The sequence below is a fragment of the Mirounga angustirostris genome, unplaced genomic scaffold (genome assembly GCF_029215605.1).
Source record: "Mirounga angustirostris isolate CCGP_5_RB_7025 unplaced genomic scaffold, mMirAng1.0.hap1 SCAF_11, whole genome shotgun sequence".
NCBI classification, from domain to species: Eukaryota; Metazoa; Chordata; class Mammalia; order Carnivora; family Phocidae; genus Mirounga; species Mirounga angustirostris.
In genome coordinates, this window is record NW_026991719.1 from 75,965,523 (window position 1) to 75,984,566 (window position 19,044).

General features: G+C 37.2%; 1 long non-coding RNA gene across 6 annotated transcripts in view; it reads right to left on the reverse strand.

The window, feature by feature from the left end:
• Positions 1–226: 226 nt before the first annotated feature.
• The window catches only part of LOC123848138 (uncharacterized), a 46,048-nt gene continuing 27,230 nt past the window's right edge, over positions 227–19,044 (reverse strand). For 2 of the 6 annotated variants that reach the window (XR_010406211.1, XR_010406208.1), the window contains 2 exons: positions 9,865–9,925; positions 227–1,767 (listed from right to left, as the gene is read on the reverse strand). This is a non-coding gene — a long non-coding RNA (uncharacterized LOC123848138). Of the gene's footprint in view, positions 1,768–7,541; positions 8,290–9,049; positions 9,169–9,864; positions 9,926–19,044 lie in introns of all 6 variants that reach the window. The other 4 variants (XR_010406210.1, XR_010406212.1, XR_010406209.1 and 1 more) reach the window with 3 other exon arrangements.

Consider the following 19,044-nt stretch of genomic DNA (forward strand, 5'->3'; position numbering starts at 1 on the left):
CACCAGCAGTGAATGAGAATTCCAGTTGCTCCACATCCTAGCCAACACTTAATTTTGAAAGCTTTTTTTTAACTGTAGTAATTCTGGTGGGTATTATCATTGCTATTAAAGCATGTTTCTTGTTTTATATAGGTAAAAAATAATTGTGGGAATATTTGATTATCCAGATTAAGCAAAATTAGGCATGTTGAGTAGGATTACTTAGAGATATTCCTACTGCCCATTCTATTTCTCAGACTGAAGTCTCAAAATGGGAAGTTTTAAAAGTAAGGAAAATCTCAGGAAGTTATTTTGTGGATATCAATAAACTGATTCTAAAGTTTATATAAAGTTTTATTCTAAAGTTTATATGCATAAGACCCAGAATAGCCAACATAATATTCATGAAGAAGAAGCCAGAGGACTGCCACTACGTGATTTCAAGATTTACCTTAAAGCTATATTAATCAAGACAGCATGGTCTTAAGAATAGACAAATAGATCAGTGAAACAGAATAGAGAGCTCAGAAATAGATCCATGCAAATATAGTTAACTGATCTTTGACAAAGGATGAAAAGCAATACAATGACGAAAAGACAGTCTTTCAATGAATGGTGTTGAAACAAATGGACATCTGCATGTAAAAAAAAATGAATCTAGACAGACCTTACATTCTGTACAAAAATTACTTCAAGGGCGCCTGGGTGGCTCAGATGGTTAAGCGTCTGCCTTCGGCTCAGGTCATGATCCCAGGGTCCTGGGATCGAGTCCCACATCGGGCTCCCTGCTCCTTGGGAGCCTGCTTCTCCCTCTGCCTCTCTCTCTCTCTCTGTCTCTCATGAATAAATAAATAAAATCTTTTAAAAAAAATTACTTCAAAATGAATAATATACATAATTGTAAAACTCAAAATTATAAAGTTTCTAACAGATAACTTAGAAAACCTAGATGACTTTGGGTTTGGCAATGACTTTTTAGATACAACACCATGAAAGAAATAATTGATATTAAAATGAAAAACTTCAGTTCTGCAAAAGACACTGGTGAGATAATAAGAAGACAATCCAGAGACTGGAAAGAAATATTTGCAAAACACATATTTGATAAAGGGCTGCCATCCAAAATATACAAAGAACTCTTAAAACTCAACAATAAGAAAATAAACAACACAATAAAATGGGCAACAGATCTGAACATACATCTCACCAAAACATAGATAGCAAATAAGCATATGAAAATATACTCAACATCATGTGTAATTAGGGAACTGCAAACTAAAACAACAATAGGACCACTACATATCTATTAGAAAAGCCAAAATCTAGAACACTGACAACACCAAATGATGGTGAGGATGTGGAGCAACAGAAACTCTCATTCATTTCTGATAGGAATACAAAATGTTACATTCACTTTGGAAGACAGTTTGGTAGTATTTTACAAAATGAAACACACTCTTACCATACAATCTAACAATCATGCTCCTTGGTACTGAATTTAAACTTATGACCACAGGAAAACCTGCACAAGGATGTTTATAGAAGCTTTATTCATCATTGTCAAAATTTGCAAGCAACCAAAATGTCCTTCAGTAGGTGAATGGATAAATAAACTGATAAATCCAGGGGTGCCTGGGTGGCTCAGTCATTAAGCGTTTGCCTTCAGCTCAGGTCATGATCTCAGGGTCCTGGGATCAAGCCCCACATCGGGCTCCCTGCTCAGTGGGAAGCCTGCTTCTCCCTCTTCCTCTCCCCCTGCTTGTGTTCCTTCTCTCGTGTTGTCTCTCTCTGTCAAATAAATAAAAATAAAATAATAAAATCTTTAAAAAATAATAAAAAAATAAACTGATAAATCCAGACAATGGAACATTATTTAGTGCTAAAAAGAAATGAGCTATCAAGCCATGAAAAGACACAGAGTAAACGTAATTACATATTACTAAGTGAAAGAAGCCAATCTGAAAGGGCTACATACTGTATGATTTCCCCTATATGATATTCTGAAAAAGATAAAACTACAGAGAAAGTAAAAAAAAAAAAAATCAGTGGTTGTTAGGGGCTAGGGGTCAGGGAGAGATGAATAGGAGCACAAAGGATTCTTAGGGCAGCAAGAAAGTATTCTGTATGAAACTATAATGGTGAATACATGTCATTATACATTTGTCCAAACCTGTTTAATGTACACCATTAATGAGCCCTCATATAAACTATGGACTTTGGGTGATGATGATGTGTCAATGTAGGTTCATCAATTGTAACAAATATACCACTCTGGTGCATGATGTTGATAGTAGGAGAGGCTATGCATGTGTAGCAGCAAGGGATATATGGGAAATCTCTGTACTTTCTGCTCAATTTTATTGTGAGCCTAAAAATGTTCTAAAAAATGAAGTCTACTGGAAAATAATTAAAGTACAAGCTAACGGTTCCTGAGGGATATACTAAGGAAGTGGCCATTGTTGGCTTTATCATAAGAATACTGAAAGGCCAAGGATTGCAGGAATTTTTAAGCATGTAAGTTTTTATTCAGACTCATCAACTTCTCAATTAAAATGATGTTTTTATTGTCTTCATTATCTAATGATGGAAGGCAAAATTTGGAAATACATTTCTGGGCCTCTATTTTCCACCATGTGGGGTAAAACTGGTATTTTTGTAGGTAGTCACCTACATGGTAGGATATAAGAGATGCCTAAAGGCTACATTTGACCTAAAGTATCACCTACTATTCTGCCCTAGTATCTCCTTATTCCTCTCCTGGATTGAAATGTATCCTACCTGCTTCTCATTTTTAACACATCTCATATGTAGCGCATAAGAAGTGACACATATAAGGTGTTCAATAATTGTTTGTTGAATAAAATAGCCATTGATTTGGATCTTTTAAAAATAGAATAACACTCCTGTACTGTGCTAAAAAAAAAAAAAAAAAGGTTGAGTATTCTTTTTACTTCTCAAACTTGTCAAAGTCAAATTCTTAAAGCTTTGACATCTTACAACTTTTAAACTACTGTGTTTATTTTCCTTCTTACAAGTGCAAATAACATGACTTTGAAACAAATAGATCCTTTCAAAGTGGATTGATAGTCCAGTTGATTTTTAATTCATTGATGTTGCAGTTTGGCATGCTCATTCTCAAATGGGCTGATTTCCATATTTGGGGTATAAAGTATACATATAAATAAAAATTATTCATACATTTTATTTACTGTTTCTCCTAGTAAAAATGTCAGTTCGCAATCTAAAGCCTTTAAATAAAATAAAAAGTAAATTAGAAGCTATTTCTGAGTTCAGCTTTAGTTCTTGTTCTCTTTTCCTTTCTGTTATACTCCTTTTAAGGCATTATTGCTTTTTCCTGTAGCTTCCTGCTTCCATGCAAAGTGGCAACAGTGTGGATCTTCTGCCATTATGGCTACTACCTTACCACCTGGTCTGGCCTCAAATCACCGTAATGTCTTTGTGGACATAAAACGATTTCATTCCTAGCTTTCTGACTGGCGAGTGTTTGATTCTGTACTGATATATAACTAATCTGCTTTAGGATTAAAATAGTTTGGGATTTTGAAAAGTAACTTAGGAAATGAAAACTAGAAATAAAATTGAGGTAAATAAAAAAAATCACACATGAAAAACCATCTGTGATGCAGTTGTGGTAGAGAAAGAGAAAAGCTAAGAGTTAAATGAGTCCTTGTCCTTCTGGGTATAAAGTGAATATATAATTATAATATAATAGGATCAGGAAAAAATTTCCCTTGGAGTGTTTTATTATCCAGTCCCAGAGTGTGAGGCTTATACTTTCCCCCACTATTGAGCACTGTGTCAGAAAGATGTGAATTAAACAAATAACTAAAAATACATTTAATGCCTAGGTCTCTAGGCCTTGAAATGATAATTTAGCAAATACTAACCTAGTGTCTGACTTGACTCCAAGGAGTGTTTTTACAAACTTACTTAGGAGCATGGTCTCCAAAAATAAATTTTGTAATCTTTTTTCAGTTTTTCCTTTGAAATGCCAATAAAGGGGCACCTGGGTGGCTCAGATGGTTAAGAGTCTGCCTTCGGCTCAGGTCATGATCTCAGGGTCCTGGGATTGAGTCCTGCGTTGGGCTCCTTGCTTAACAGGGACCCTGCTTCTCCCTCTGCCTGCCACTCCCCCTGCTTATACTCTCCCTCTCTCTCTGGCAAATAAATAAATAAAATCTTTTAAAAAAATGCCAATAAAGCTCAAGCAACCTCAGTCAACAACTTTCTAATCCATATGTCTAGCTCATATGAACCTAGTTATTCCACAAATATCTTTTTCTCCCCCTCACACCAATATCCCCTGAAGTATTAAAAGCAGTCTTCCTTGTTTGAGAATAGCAGCAGCTCATCTGTAGCAACAATAGCTTTTTTAAGTCTTTTAACTGCCCCCTTTATATTCATTTAAGTCAGAAGACAGTAGCAATAAGCCAAATCCTATCAAGATGGGATAAATGATCCTATAAACATTGGGGTGCATGTATCCCTTTGAATTAGTATTTTCATATTCTTTGGGTAAATACCTAGTAGTGCAGCATAATCTACAATAGCCAAATTACGGAAAGAGCCCAAGTGTGTTCAGCTGGCGAATGGATAAAAATATATACACAATGGAATATTACTCAGCCATAAAAATAATGAAATCTTGTCATTTGCAATGATGTGGATGGACCTAGAGAGTATTATGCTAAGTGAAATCAGTCAAAGAAAGACAAACACTATGTGATTTCACTCATATGTCAAATTTAAGAAACAAAACAAATGGGCAAAGCGGAAAAAAAGAGAGAGGTAAACCTAGAAACAGACTTTTAACTATAGAGAACAAACTGTTACCAGAGGGGAGATGGGTAGAAGAATGGGTTAAACAGGTAATAGGGATTAAGGAGTGCACTTGTGATGAGCACCAGGTGTTGTGTGGAAGTGTTGAATCACTATATTGTACATCTGAAACTAATATTACATTGTATGTTAGTTAACTGTAATTTAAATAAAAACTTAAATTGAAAAATAAGATGGGATGAATGATTACTACTCTCTAGTTACTTTGCCCAAATATAGGTTCCTGGTTTATGCAATCAAGTGCAGAAATTGGAGTGCAACCAACTCTTTCCAATCATTGTCACTAAACTTTGTTTTGGGTGTTTTTTTTGGCATTTTTTTTATTATGTTCAATTAGCCAGCATATAGCACATCATTAGTTTTTGATGTAGCGTTACATACAGTGCTTATCACCACACATGCCCTCCTTAATACCTATCACCTGGTTACCCCATCTCCCCACCCCCCTCCCTTCTGTAACCTCAATTTGGTTCCCTCCCAGAGTCCAGAGTCTCTCATGGTTTGCCACCCTCTCTGATTTCTTCCCATTCAATTTTCCCTCCCTTCCCCTGTTGTCCTCTGCTCTATTCCTTATGTTCCACATATGAGTGAAATCATATGATAATTGTCTTTCTCTGCTTGACTTATTTCATTTAGCATAATTCCCTTCAGTTCCATCCATGTTGATGCAAATGGTCGGTAGTCATTCTTTCTGATGGCTGAGTAATATTCCATTGTATATATGAACCACATCTTCTTTATCCATTCATCTATTTAAGGACACCTTAGCTCCTTCCACAGTTTGGCTACCGTGGACATTGCTGCTATGAACATCGGGGTGCACATGCCCTTCTTTTCACTATGTCTGTATCTTTGGGGTAAATACCTAGTCATGCAACTGCTGGGTCATAGGGCAGCTCTATTTTTAACATTTTGAGGAACCTCCATACTGTTTTCCCAGAGTGGCTGTACCAGCTTGCATTCCCACCAACAGTGTAAGAGGATTCCCCTTTCTCCACATCCTTGCCAACATTTGTTGTTTCTTATTTTGTTAATTTTTGCCTAACTGGTGGAAGGTGGTATCTCATTGTGGTTTTGATTTGTAGTTCCCTGATGGCTAGTGATGTTCAACATTCTTCATGTGTCTGTTAGCCATTTGTATGTCTTCTTTAGAGAAGTGTCTGTTCATGATCCTCTCAATTGATGCAGAAAAAACATTTGACAAAATACAGCATCCTTTCCTGATTAAAACTCCTCAAAATAGAGGGGTGCCTGGGTGGCTCAGTTGTTGGGCATCTGCCTCCCGCTCAGTTCATGATCCCAGGGTCCTGGGATCAAGCCCCATATCAGGGCTCCACAGGAAGCCTGCTTCTCCCTCTCCCACTCCCCCTGCTTGTGTTCTTTCTCTTGCTATCTCTCTCTCTCTAATAAATAAATAAAATCTTTTTTTAAAAAACTCTTCAAGGGTGCCTGGGTGGCTCAGTTGGTTAAGCGACTGCCTTCGGCTCAGGTCATGATCCTGGAGTCCCTGGATCGAGTCCCGCATTGGGCTCCCTGCTCGGCAGGGAGCCTGCTTCTCCCTCTGACCCTCCCCCCTCTCATGTGCTCTCTGTCTCTCTCATTCTCTCTGTCTCAAATAAATAAATAAAATCTTAAAAAAAAAAAAACTCTTCAAAATATAGGGATAGAGGGAACATACCTCAATATCATAAAAACCATCTATGAAAAGCCCACTGCAAATATCGTTCTCAATGGGGAAAAACTGAGAGCTTTTCCCCTAAGGTCAGGAACATGACAGGGATGCCCACTCTCACCACTATTGTTCAACACAGTACTAGAAGTCCTAGCCTCAGCAATCAGACAACAAAAATAAATAAAAGGCATTCAAATTGGCAAAGAAGAAGTCAAACTCTCTCTCTTCGCAGATGACATGATACTTTATGTGGAAAACCCAAAAGACTCCATCCCCAAATTACTAGAACTCACACAGCAATTCGGCAATGTGGCAGGATATAAAATCAATGCACAGAAATCAGTTGCATTTCTATACATGAACAATGAGACTGAAGAAAGAGAAATTAAAGAATTGATTCCATTTACAATAGCACCAAAAACCATAAGATACCTAGGAATAAACGTAACCAAAGAAGTGAAGGATCTATACTCTAGAAACTACAGAACACTTATGAAAGAAATTGAGGAAGACACAAAGAGATGGAAAAACATTCCCTGTTCATGGATTGGAAGAATAAACATTGTGAAAATGTCTTTGTTGCCCAAAGCAATCTACACTTTCAATACTATCCCTATCAAAATCCCATCAACATTTTTCACAGAGCTGGAACAAACAATCTTAAAATTTGTATGGAACCAGAAAAGACCCTGAATCATGAGGGGATTGTTGAAAAAGAAAACCAAAGCTGGGGGCATCACAATGCCTGACTTCAAGCTCTATTACAAAGCTGTGATCATCAAGACAGCATGGTATTGGCACAAAAACAGACACATAGATCAATGGAACAGAATAGAGAGCCCAGAAATGGACCCTCTACTCTATGGTCAACTAATCTGCAACAAATTAGGAAAGAATTTCCAATGGAAAGAAGACAGTCTCTTCAATAAATGGTGCTGGGAAAATTGGACAGCCACATGCAGAAGAATGGAACTGGATCATTCTCTTACACCATATGCAAAAATAAACTCAAAATGGATGAAAGACCTACGTGTGAGACAGGAATCCATCAAAATCCTAGAGGGGAATATAGGAAGTAACCTCTTTGACATTGGCCACAGTGACCTCTTTCAAGACATGTCTCTAAAGGCAAGGGAAACAAAAAGAAAAATGAATTTTTGGGATTACATCAAGATAAAAAGCTTCTGCACAGCAAAGGAAACAGTCAACAAAACTAATAGGCAACCCATGGAATGGGAGAAGATATTTGCAAATGACATTACGGATAAAGGACTAGTATCCAAGATCTATAAAGAACTTCTCAAACTCAACACCTAAAAAACAAATAATCCAGTCAATAAATGGGCAGTAGACTTTGGACATTACTGTTTTCACTTTTAGGTACACAAGCTGATAACAAGTGCCTTTCATCCAGACTTGGCCAAACTAAAGAGAGGCCAAACTAGATGGAAGAGAAAGGGGGTAATTTTGATTCCCTTTGCCAGTGTTAGGACTTTTTATGTTAGTACTCTTTAGGCTAGATTGAAAGAGCACAGACTTTGTGAAAATATTTTAATAGAAGTATCAAGTAAAACTCAACATTGTATCATTATTTAGTAATGCCTGGAGCCTACATCTCCCTGTCACCTTTATCACAATAAACTCATAAAGGTGTAAAACTATGCAGAGCTATGCTAGACACATTAAAATAGTGTCTACTAAATGTCTCCTATGGCACATTTTTCTCCTTCTTATTCTTTTCCATTCATCATTTTCTTCTTACGGAGTTTTGAACTGGGCTGAAATAGGAAAGAAAAACCAAAATCATTACTATGGTTCCTGTAGTGTAGCTGTTTTGTTCTTGTTATTTTTGCTTTTACATTTTTTGTTTCTTTGTAACAGTGCTTGAAGAAATATTAAAGGACAGCATAAACATGGTATTATATGAAGATAAAATACTACTATCTCTATCTCAATCTACTTAGGACTTTTCTAAAAATATTAAGTTTATATAAAGGTCATCTTTAAGAGTTGAGGCTGTATTATCACTACTTCTAAGAGATATTTTCACAATTGGCAAAATATACATAAAATTGCCTTGGTTATGAGAGATATCAGAGTTTGGATAATTACTTAGCCATCATCTCCTTTTGTATTGACTATCTTGGTGAACCATCTGGTCACCCAAGAAAGAAACCTGAGAATCATCCTTGAGATATTCTTCCCTTCAAATTCACACACCAGTCCATGTTGATTCTACCTCCTTGATGTATTCTGAATATTTTCTAGAGACCTATAATTAGTAACTCCAATCTTGTCTATCAATTTCCATTTCTACTACCTTAGTTTTGTTTTTTCATCAGCTAGATGATTATAAATCTCCTACCTATTCTGCCTGTTATCAGTCTCTCTTCTTCTAAACATGCCTAAGTATAACAAAACATTCTCTCTAAAATGCAAATAGTAGGTCATTTAAAAATCCATAAGAGACTATTCCCTGCCTTTACAACAAAGCTCACACTCCTTAATACGGGTTACAAGGAATTGGTCTTCACTTACCTCTCCAACTTCATCTCTGGCCACTTTCCCTTCATAACTCCAACCAGTTTGGTCTCCTTATAGTTTCTTCATCTTGGAGGCTTCTTACTCCACACCTTTGTACTAAATGCCATTGTTTCCTATGATTGTGAAGTTTCTCTTGAACTCTCTACTACCATACCCCAGTATCTTTTTATTATTTTGAATTGTGTTTAATGGAACATAATAGAAAAGTGACTACAATGGCTTGAACAAAAGTCCAAAGGATATAGAAGTTGCACAATATCAGCAGGGACTCCTGTTACAAGATGATGATTCCATCTCTAGGAGTCATATCTGCATTCTAAGCATTAAGAAACCTGTTAGTTAAGTTCATTTTCATTGGAAAAAAAAATGGTTTTCAACAAAGCCGCATCCAAAAGACTTTTACCTACATGGTTACTCATACTTAGAATGGTGTATAAAGGAGTACATAGTTGGTTTTTTAAAATAAATTTATTATTTTTTAAGACTTTATTTATTTATTTGACAGAGAGAGACAAAGTGAGAGATGGAACACAAGCAGTGGGAGTGAGAGAGGGAGAAGCAGGCTTCCCGCTGAGCAGGGAGCCCAATGTGGGGCTTGATCCCAGGACCCTGGGATCATGACCTGAGCCAAAGGCAGACGCTTAACAACTGAGCTACCCAGGTGCCCCAGGAGTACATAGTTTTTAACTACACACAGTGCTGTCTCGAAAAATTCAAGGTTCTGTTTGTATATAAGAAGGGAAGAATGGATACCATCTACCATATCCTTTTACCTGCTTACTTCTTAAAAGATTCAGATCAAGTTTTACCTTCTCTTGGAAGTTTTTTGTAACACCACAAGTGTAGGCCTTCTGTGTTCCAGACTAGCACCTGGAAAATAGAAGGCACTCAATTCATTTGGTTGACTGAATGAATGAATGAAAGTTACGTCTATTTCTTGTGCTTTTAGCATACTATAGTGTAATAGAGTAATCCTCAGTTTAGATGGTTGCTGCTTCATGAACCTATAAGTTTTCTAAGGACAATGGCTGTGTTTTATTCATCTTGGTATTCTACAGTATCTGATATATAGTAATCATTTAATAAATGTTTGCTGAATGAATATGTAACAAAACACATTTTAAGATAAAATTGTATAAGCAAGTTGCAATATTCATTCAAATTAAATTTCCCTCTATGTTGGGGAATGGCAACAAGCACCTATCTAAATAAAGTTAGCACAGGAATACACTAATCTTAGTGTCTAGCTTAGAACTCCAACAGCTAATTGATCCTAATAGCTGAAGTCATTGTATTTCTGTCCATGGGTTCAACTTCATCCCCAGTCTGGAACCATAATCTTAATGATGAGAACTGCCATCTTTATTTTAGATCTCATTCTGATATTCTTCCTTATTATAACCAGTCTTAGCAACATGCCTAACCTAGAATCCATATCTAGAGTCTATCTTTGTGATTAGGTTATGTCTGCTTTGAACATTATCTTCATGATTTGTTCCTTGCCAGCTGTTGCAAGACCCCTTTTTACCAATTATTGGCCTGTCTGGACCTCAGCATATCAGTTGGGCTCTGTTTAAGTGTCTGGGCCTCTTCCTAATGCCTGCTGCTGGAAACTTTCCAGATTGCCTGCCTTCCTGTCTGCCTGACACCTTTAAGCCTGTCTAGGTTCTCAGCACTATCCTTTCCCTCTCTGGCCCATTCTCTTAGTGCAACAAAGCCTGGCTCTGACATTTGTGAGTGAGGTTGGGTTTTCCTGAGGAGCACTTTATCAGAATAACTGAAATCAAAGAGAGAAGCAGATGTTTGATAAGAATTCTAAGAAATAATCAGATGGTTGAATGAAACAAATCTATTAAATATATACCTGTCTAACTAATTTGCATAATGCTTCCTCTTTCTTACAAGTTTTAGGAAGCCAACAACTGCATTTTTCTTTTTCATACAAGTGGTGGCTACCATCAACCTTTCTATTTCAGATTTATGGTTATAGCTGCAGGAAAGTATAAATTCATTGTTTTTCACAACAGTGAGAGTTACCTTATATACTTTAGTGGCAGTTATTAGTAAGTGGAAGCACCAGTAAGAAGACCAAAATATCTAACATATCTGCTTTTTATGAAATATCATTGTATGTCATGTCAAATTCTCTCATTTATGTATGAATGGCTCTACTTCTATGCCCAGTTGTCTACATAGGGAATAATTCCTCCCTACTCTCCTAGTATGCTTATACACAGATTCATCTGAAATAACCTTCATAAAGGTAGGTATCAGATCATGTCTACAAAAATATTGTGGAAGTTGGCAGACATTCAAATTTCTATGACTCATACATTAAAGCCTATAGATACTAGTTTCATTATTATAAAGCATAAGGATGATTCCTTCTCTTTAATTCTTATGAATGAGGCCTGCTAATTTTCTTAGTTCTTTATCCATTTTGCTAATAATGACTGAGCTATAATAAACTCTAAATATCACAGCTTAACTCTGCATAATATAATATAATATAATATAATATAATATAATATAATATAATATAATCAGCAACTACTGGGGCACATTTGCCAAAATCATACCATCCTTATCCCATGGTACTATAGGTCTTAGAACTACAACTAAGCACAAGTGGAGTAGACATGTGCAATCCTTTCATTCCCATCTCATTACTCTCATGTAAGTTAGATCTTTATTGAAAGCCTACTATGTGTACAGTCCTGTACTAGATAGAGGACTATTAAGAAGTCTGAGACAAGATGCCTGCCCTCGGGAAGCTTACCATCTAGTTGACTGAAAGAGGAGACAGAACTCTCAGTAATAATTAGGAGCCAAAGACCTAAACAACAATAGAAAACCACAGTATATGTGAAATCTCAAACTCAGTTTAACTTCCAGGAGAAGCTATGCCCTCTTGGCTCCCCCATTAATAGAAAAGCAACCAGCCCCACTGGCTTTTCACAGTTGAAGGACACTTCACTATATATAAAATAATGAGATGGTTTCACTAAATACACAGTATGACATACACAAACATTTCCTGCATTTTTCAAATATCATTGAAAAAATATTTCTCCCTCATTTAAAGTCTAAGTGCCTTTTCAAATAGTGTCTACATTATACTGCTTGTTCTTGCATTTCAAATGCATTCTTAACATAATTTAACAATGAATAATAATTCAGGAGTCAGGGCGCCTGGGTGGCTCAGTCGTTAAGCGTCTGCCTTCGGCTCAGGTCATGATCCCAGGGTCCTGGGATCGAGTCCCACATCGGGCTCCCTGCTCGGCAGGAGGCCCGCTTCTCCCTCTCCCACTCCCCCTGCTTGTGTTCCTGCTCTCGCTATCTGTCTGTCAAATAAATAAATAAAATCTTTAAAAAAATAATAATAATTCAGGAGTCAATTCTGACACTATTACAGAGGAAACTACTTAAGATGTGAGAGAAATAAAGAAGAACAGAGGTTTGAGAACTCAGCAGAAAAGTTCTAATATTTCAGATCTTTCCTATTCCCCTCATCCATATTCTCCAACTAAAAAAAGAACTTGTGCCTGCCAGTTGGTGGCCTGACTTTAGACCAAATTTAATTAGCAGTTTCTTCAGCTGTCATCTGGCCTCATTTGCCTAGCTTGTAACCACAGCTCAGTACATTACTGAAGCTGAGACTCCAATGATGACCTTTTGGGTCAACTGAACTACAGGGACTCAATAGCTGATCAGATCTACCTCCTCTTTCCACTATGTCCCAAACTGCATTGCTGTTGGTAACTGAGACCAATTTTAACTTCCCAGACTTAGAGCAGTGTTTATCAAAGTGTTGTTTACAACTTGTGTACTTCAAGTAACTGTGGTGTTTGTAAAAATGCAGATTTCAGGGATAGGGCTTGAGAATATGCATTTTAACATGTTCCCCTTTGTGAATCTCACACAGTTATTAAGTTGATTGATGATGATAATAGAATTAGGGAATACAACCTAAGGTTCCCTAAGGTTCCTCTAAAACCAAAGGAGGAATATGTATGTTTGGAGGTTCCACCTCCAAAACCAAAGGAATTATTGTCATAGGATGGGCCTGGGCATCTGTACATTTAAAAGGCTACCCTAGGTTATTCTGGTATTTTTTAACAATTAAATCCCCTGCACTAGATCAATTGCTTCAAGGTATCCGATAGGTGGCAGAATGAAAGAGGTTACTTGCAGAAGACGCAGACACCATTCCCCATTATTGGAGTCTACATATTTTAAAGGACAAAGCTACACACATTTTTAAGTGTTTAAGAGATACTTTACACTGAATGTGGTTGGAGTAAACACAGGTTCTAGGGATGGAGGGAAGCAAACATTTGCAATAGAAGAAAGGAGGAGGGAAATAAAAGATACTACAGTGAAAGGTAGGCGATGACAGGTCCTTACATGGCCCAGTGTTTCTGAATCTAGCCTCAACCCTCTATATTCATAGTAAATCACTCACCCACGCCACCTTGTAAAGGGCTGAGGGCTAAGGAGTCCTTAAGGAAGAAACAAGTACCCATGTGGACACAGTAGGGTTCTGTCCTCAGCCATTTTAACTAGTCCTATCAGTTCTGTCAAAATCAGCAGAATACCCTCCTCCTAGCTCCAGGAACAAAGTAGGACAGCAATGAATAGACACAAAACCACCTCACATTGCCACATGTACTCTTAAGCCATTGCTATTACTCTGTGCTCATCAGTTGGAGTAATCCATCTAGGCATGCTCTCCTGGAAAAAGAGAAGACTTCCATTCCATCTCACCGCCTATAGCTCATGACTATCTATTAATTCCCTGTCTCTTTTCCCTCTGGGTCTAGAAGGGTGTCTTAGGGGTAGAGGTGACAAGTAAGTAGAAAGGTGAAACTAATTTAAATCTACTATTGAGAGTCATGATACTTTAATACATGGTTCGAGAGTCTAAAAAGGAACTCAGGGCTAAAAGGAAGTATGTAAGATTTTTTCCTGTAGAGCCTATTTCAGTTGATCTTCTGGAACACATCATAATCCATCTCCAGGCTTTACAGCTCCAAACTCTCCAAATGTCCAGATCCACAATCCTATCACCTCCTGGACATCATCTAAATGTTACACCAGCATCTCTAAAACTATATATCAAAAGCTAAACTTTTCTTCTCCAAACCAATTTCTGTTAATGACATTACCATCTTTCCAGTTAGAAACCTAAGGGCTGTCTTCAATTTCTCCCTTGACTTTACCCTCTACATGCAATCAAGACTTCAGACCATTGCCAATCCAAGCAGCAATGCCTGGGATGCTGAAAAACACAGAGGAAGGGATATTCAGGAGTCAGTTGATAGGACTCGCCTCCCTGAACATATAATAGCAATAGTCTCCTTCACATCTTCACTTCCAGCCTTCCAGTACCCCTGCTCCAAATTCTTCCTACCCACTGACTTATTACTCCCGTCTGAAAACCCTCACTTGCTTCTCAATCTTACCTTCAACCCCTCCTCCTGCACATAAAATTATTTTTTAAAGCTTTCTTCTACTATTCTCCTACTTCTAACTTAAACTTTAGCCATATTTTACTATTCCTTCTTTCCTGAGCAAGTCCCTTGTTTTTCTTGCTGAAAGTTTTTACTAATGTCCTTCCCATTGTTTGAAAATTTCTTTCCCCTCCATCTGTTAAATCCTTATTCATCCCTTAGGGTCCAATGCTACTTCCTCCACCCTTCAGTTGAATGCATTCTTTCCCTCTTTGGATTAAAAACACTTTGCATTTTAACGTTGTTTATCACATTCTCCCTTATCATACTTTTCTCCCAGTGAGGGGATGGAAGGCTTGTATTTCCACATCATGCCTAACAGTGCCTTTTCTATAGTAATTATTTTTAAATTGTGTTGGATGAATGAATTTCTTCTTCCTCGACTTCTCAATAGAAATTCCCTAAATGAAGCCTACTTTTATTAATAAGAGAGAAGCTGTCATTCCAGCACCTGTCTTGGTCTCTGTCTGTGCCTGCCCATCTCTATCCCTACATCTTAGCTCTGTGTCTGTTTTCTCTATCTTTGTCTGTCTGCTCACCCTTTCTCTTCCTTTACCTGGCACTGTCAAACTGTTTCTTTTTTCATGGTATTTTCCTTTTTATTGTCAGTATGTCTTTGATGTTTTCCCTGCATTGTCTTTCTCTGTCCATTTTTGTTTTTCTGACACCCTGTCCCCTTCTTATCTGGAAGTCAATCTCTGAAGTTCTTTCAAAGCCTCCCTTACACTATAACTCAAAGTGCAGTGTTATTGGGCCTTTTCAAGTTGGAACGTGGAAGTCTGAAGTCTGAAAACCTTATAGCTCTGGGGAAAATTAACTTTCCAGGGATAGGTGACATCAGTGCCTGTGGTGAAGTGTCTGAATAGAAATTCACAGACACTCTGAATTCTTAATTTACGTGATAAGACATAAAGATATAAAAGGTGACCCACAAAGGCTAATCACAATAGCAATGCTAATTTCTCTAATTGGCTTCAAAGATAAGGACATGTTAGAAAGCAAACAAAAGTTCAAGAAAATCATGGATCACTTGGCACCTTGCCCAGGAGACTCTAAGGATTCATATATAAATATAAATGAATTGAAACTAACAACACGTAATAATAATGCCAACTATTTTTTCTATATCTCTTGTGAGACAAATGTCTTGTACACATTAATTCATTTAATCCCCAAACATTTCATGGAGATGGAAACTGAGGTTGAGGGTGGTTAATTAAGTTCATGTTCAGTCATCCTTAAGGAGGGGAGCTATGATTGGAACCCAGGTGTTGTTTGGTTATAAAGCCTGGGCTCCTACACTGTCCAGCTTTTTTCAGATTTGTCAGGTCTTAAGATTACCAGGTTACTCATTAACCCTTCAGATTCTTTAACCCCTACTCCAGGTTTACCAAACCCCAGGGCAAGGGAGTCCATTTGTTTAAAAAATGACTCAGGTGATTCTTAACAACCTGCCTGTTTGGGAAAACAGAGCACCCCACTAAATAGCTTCCCCAGCCATGATATAAAGGAGAGAGTAAAACTTTCAGCAAGAAAAACAAGGGACTTGCTCAGGAAAGAAGGAATAGTTCCATTTTCCTGGTAGTTGTAGTACTCCTTACTCCACTCTCCTCCATTCAGTGCCTTTCCTAGCCTCTCCTTCCCGGAGAATCAAAATTAGCCTTAGACTCTTCAATCTATTGCTTAAATGTCCAGAAGTATCCACCCTGGCAACATGTCAATTTTGACTTGAATTTTGACCAAAGTCAATAAAGAAATGAAGCTTTATTGGTGGAATGGAAGTGAGTAGAAGAATATGCTGTATTTATGTGGGGGGAGGGGGAATAGGGGTGTTGGATTCTTCCTGATATTCTTAAAATCATGCCATGTAGGTGATTGACTTTTTCACTTTTTTAAAGCTCAGCCATTATTGTAAAAAAGAATTTTTCTTTTAATTAATAGAAAGTATCTAATACTAAAGGAAACATCAAGAAAATGTACAGGCTGAAAATACAAAATAACAATGACTTACTCTGTATTGATTGTCAGGCCCTATGCTCATTGATTTACATGAATCTCCTCATTGAATACTTACAGTAAACTTGTGAAGTAACTACTTTAGTTATCCACATTTTACAGATGACAAGAATGAGGCTCAGAGAAATTATTTGTCCAAGATCTAAGATTCCAACCCAGGTTTGTTTGACTGCAGTTTATGCCCTGAACACTGCAGCACAGACTTTACTACAAACAGATCAAAGAAAGGTTTAGGAAAATTCACTGACTATAGATCCCTAATGAGATTTAAAAAAAAGGATGTTTTAGGATATTCAGGTGTTTTGAAAAATATTTTGAGATTATTACTTTGGAGGAAAGCACAGGTACTTCCAATCAAAATATCCCTTGGTATTTTGGAGTCACCGATTTGATCCAATATGGCATTTCCTGTGTTCTTACCTTCCTAGGTTTATCAGAAACTAATTCCTTTAGTTGGTTAGGGTACCACCTGGAGCAATTGCTTCAAACTCATTATGAATTCAGAACCCCAAATTTCCAAAATTATAGACTTTAAGATGTATATTCTTAAAAACTTTCCTTTATGGTGGATAAAGATTCCCCAAAATAGAATGACAAGAAAAGGAAGCATGAAAATATTCTTTTTCCTTTCTTGAATTCTCCCATTTCTAAAATTTTTCTTCCCATTATGCCAGGAAGGATAATAGTGATGTAGAATTTAATTAAAAAAAAAAAAAAAAAAAACCTCTCAACTGGAAGTAGAAGATACTTGACAAATATGTGTAAGTAGCTTGTTAACACTTCTTTTCATCTCATAAAGCTCTACCAAAATTATATAGTCTTAAATAAAAGCCTAACAACTTTCAAATATTTGTGTACTTAGAATCCTTTTCTTCTACCAAAACTGTACAAATAAGAATAAATTGGAATTTTTAAAAACTTCAGCTTTTAAAAATTAAGTGATTTATCAAAATAGTAAATTTACTGGTGGATCATGAACTAATTTATACAACTTAGTAACTTCTCATAAGGGAAAAAGAATGGTTTTTAATGTACGTCTGATGTTGGCTTTTTGCAAAATTATTTTTATTTTTAACAAAGCAATACACAAACTGGGTACACATTTAATCAGTAAAGAAAGGCCGCCCCTCTTTCCCACAGTTCCGTTCCCAGTAGGCAATTGCTTTAGAATATTTTGGGTTTTAGTTCCTTATTTAACTCATATGCTAACATTTTCTATAATAAATCTCATATACCCATCATTCAGCTATACATATGGTGAACATTTTGCCAATATTACCTCATCTAGAACTCTTTTTTTTCCTAAGATTTTATTTATTTGTCAGAGAGAGAGAGAGCACAAGCAGGGGGAGCGCCAGAGGGAGAGGGAGAAGTAGACTCTCCGCTGAGCAGGGAGCCCAAGCATGGGGCTCGATACCAGGACTTTGGGATCCTGACCTGAGCGGAAGGCAGAAGCTTAACAGACTGAGCCACCCAGGAGCTCCTCTAGAATTTCTTCTTGTTTCAGGTTTTCTCTCCCTAGTTGACCAGTCTGTGGTACAGTGATCAAGGGTAACTTTTAGCTCCAATGTCCAGCTTTTCTATGCCTTGCTCAATGCCTGGAAACTCTATGCCTTTGCTCTGTTGTTTGCAAAGGAAACAAGGTTGATGGGAACACAGGAGATAAGGGGGAATCTGTAACTATGGGCCACTTTTTTCATACATGGCATTTATTAGGTTTTTTCCCCCCAATTTTTATTTAAATTCTAGTAAACATATAGTGTAATATTGGTTTCAGGAGGAGAATTTAGTGATGCGTCACTTACATATAACACCCAGTGCTCATCACAACAAGTGCCCTCCTTAATACCCATCACTCATTTAGCCCATCCCTCACCCATCGCCCTCCATCAACTCTCAATTTGTTCTCTATCATTAAGAGTCTCTTATGGTTTGCTTCCCTCTCTCCTTTTTTGCCCCCTTCCCATATGTTCATCTCTTTTGTTTCCTAAATTCCATATATGAGTGAAATCATATGGTATTTGTCCTCTGACTTATTTAGCTTAGCATAATACACCCTAGCTCCATCCATGTCATTGTAAATGACAATATCTCATTCCATTTTTATGGCTGAGGAATATTCCATTGTAAATATATACCACAACTCCTTTATCCATTCATCAGTTGATGGACATTTGGCCTATCTCCATAATGTGGCTATTGTAGATAATGCTGCTATAAATATCAGGATGCATGTACCCCTTCAAATCTGTATTTTTTATCCTGTCGGTAAATAGCTAGTAGTGCAATTGCTGGATCATAGGGTAGTTCTAGTTTTAACTTTTGGGGGACCCTCCATACTGCTTTCCAGAGTGGCTGCACCAGTTTGAATTCCCACCAACAGTGTAAGAGGGTTCCCCTTTCTCCACATCCTCACCAACTTCTGTTGTTTCCTGTGTTGTTAATTTTAACCATTCTGAC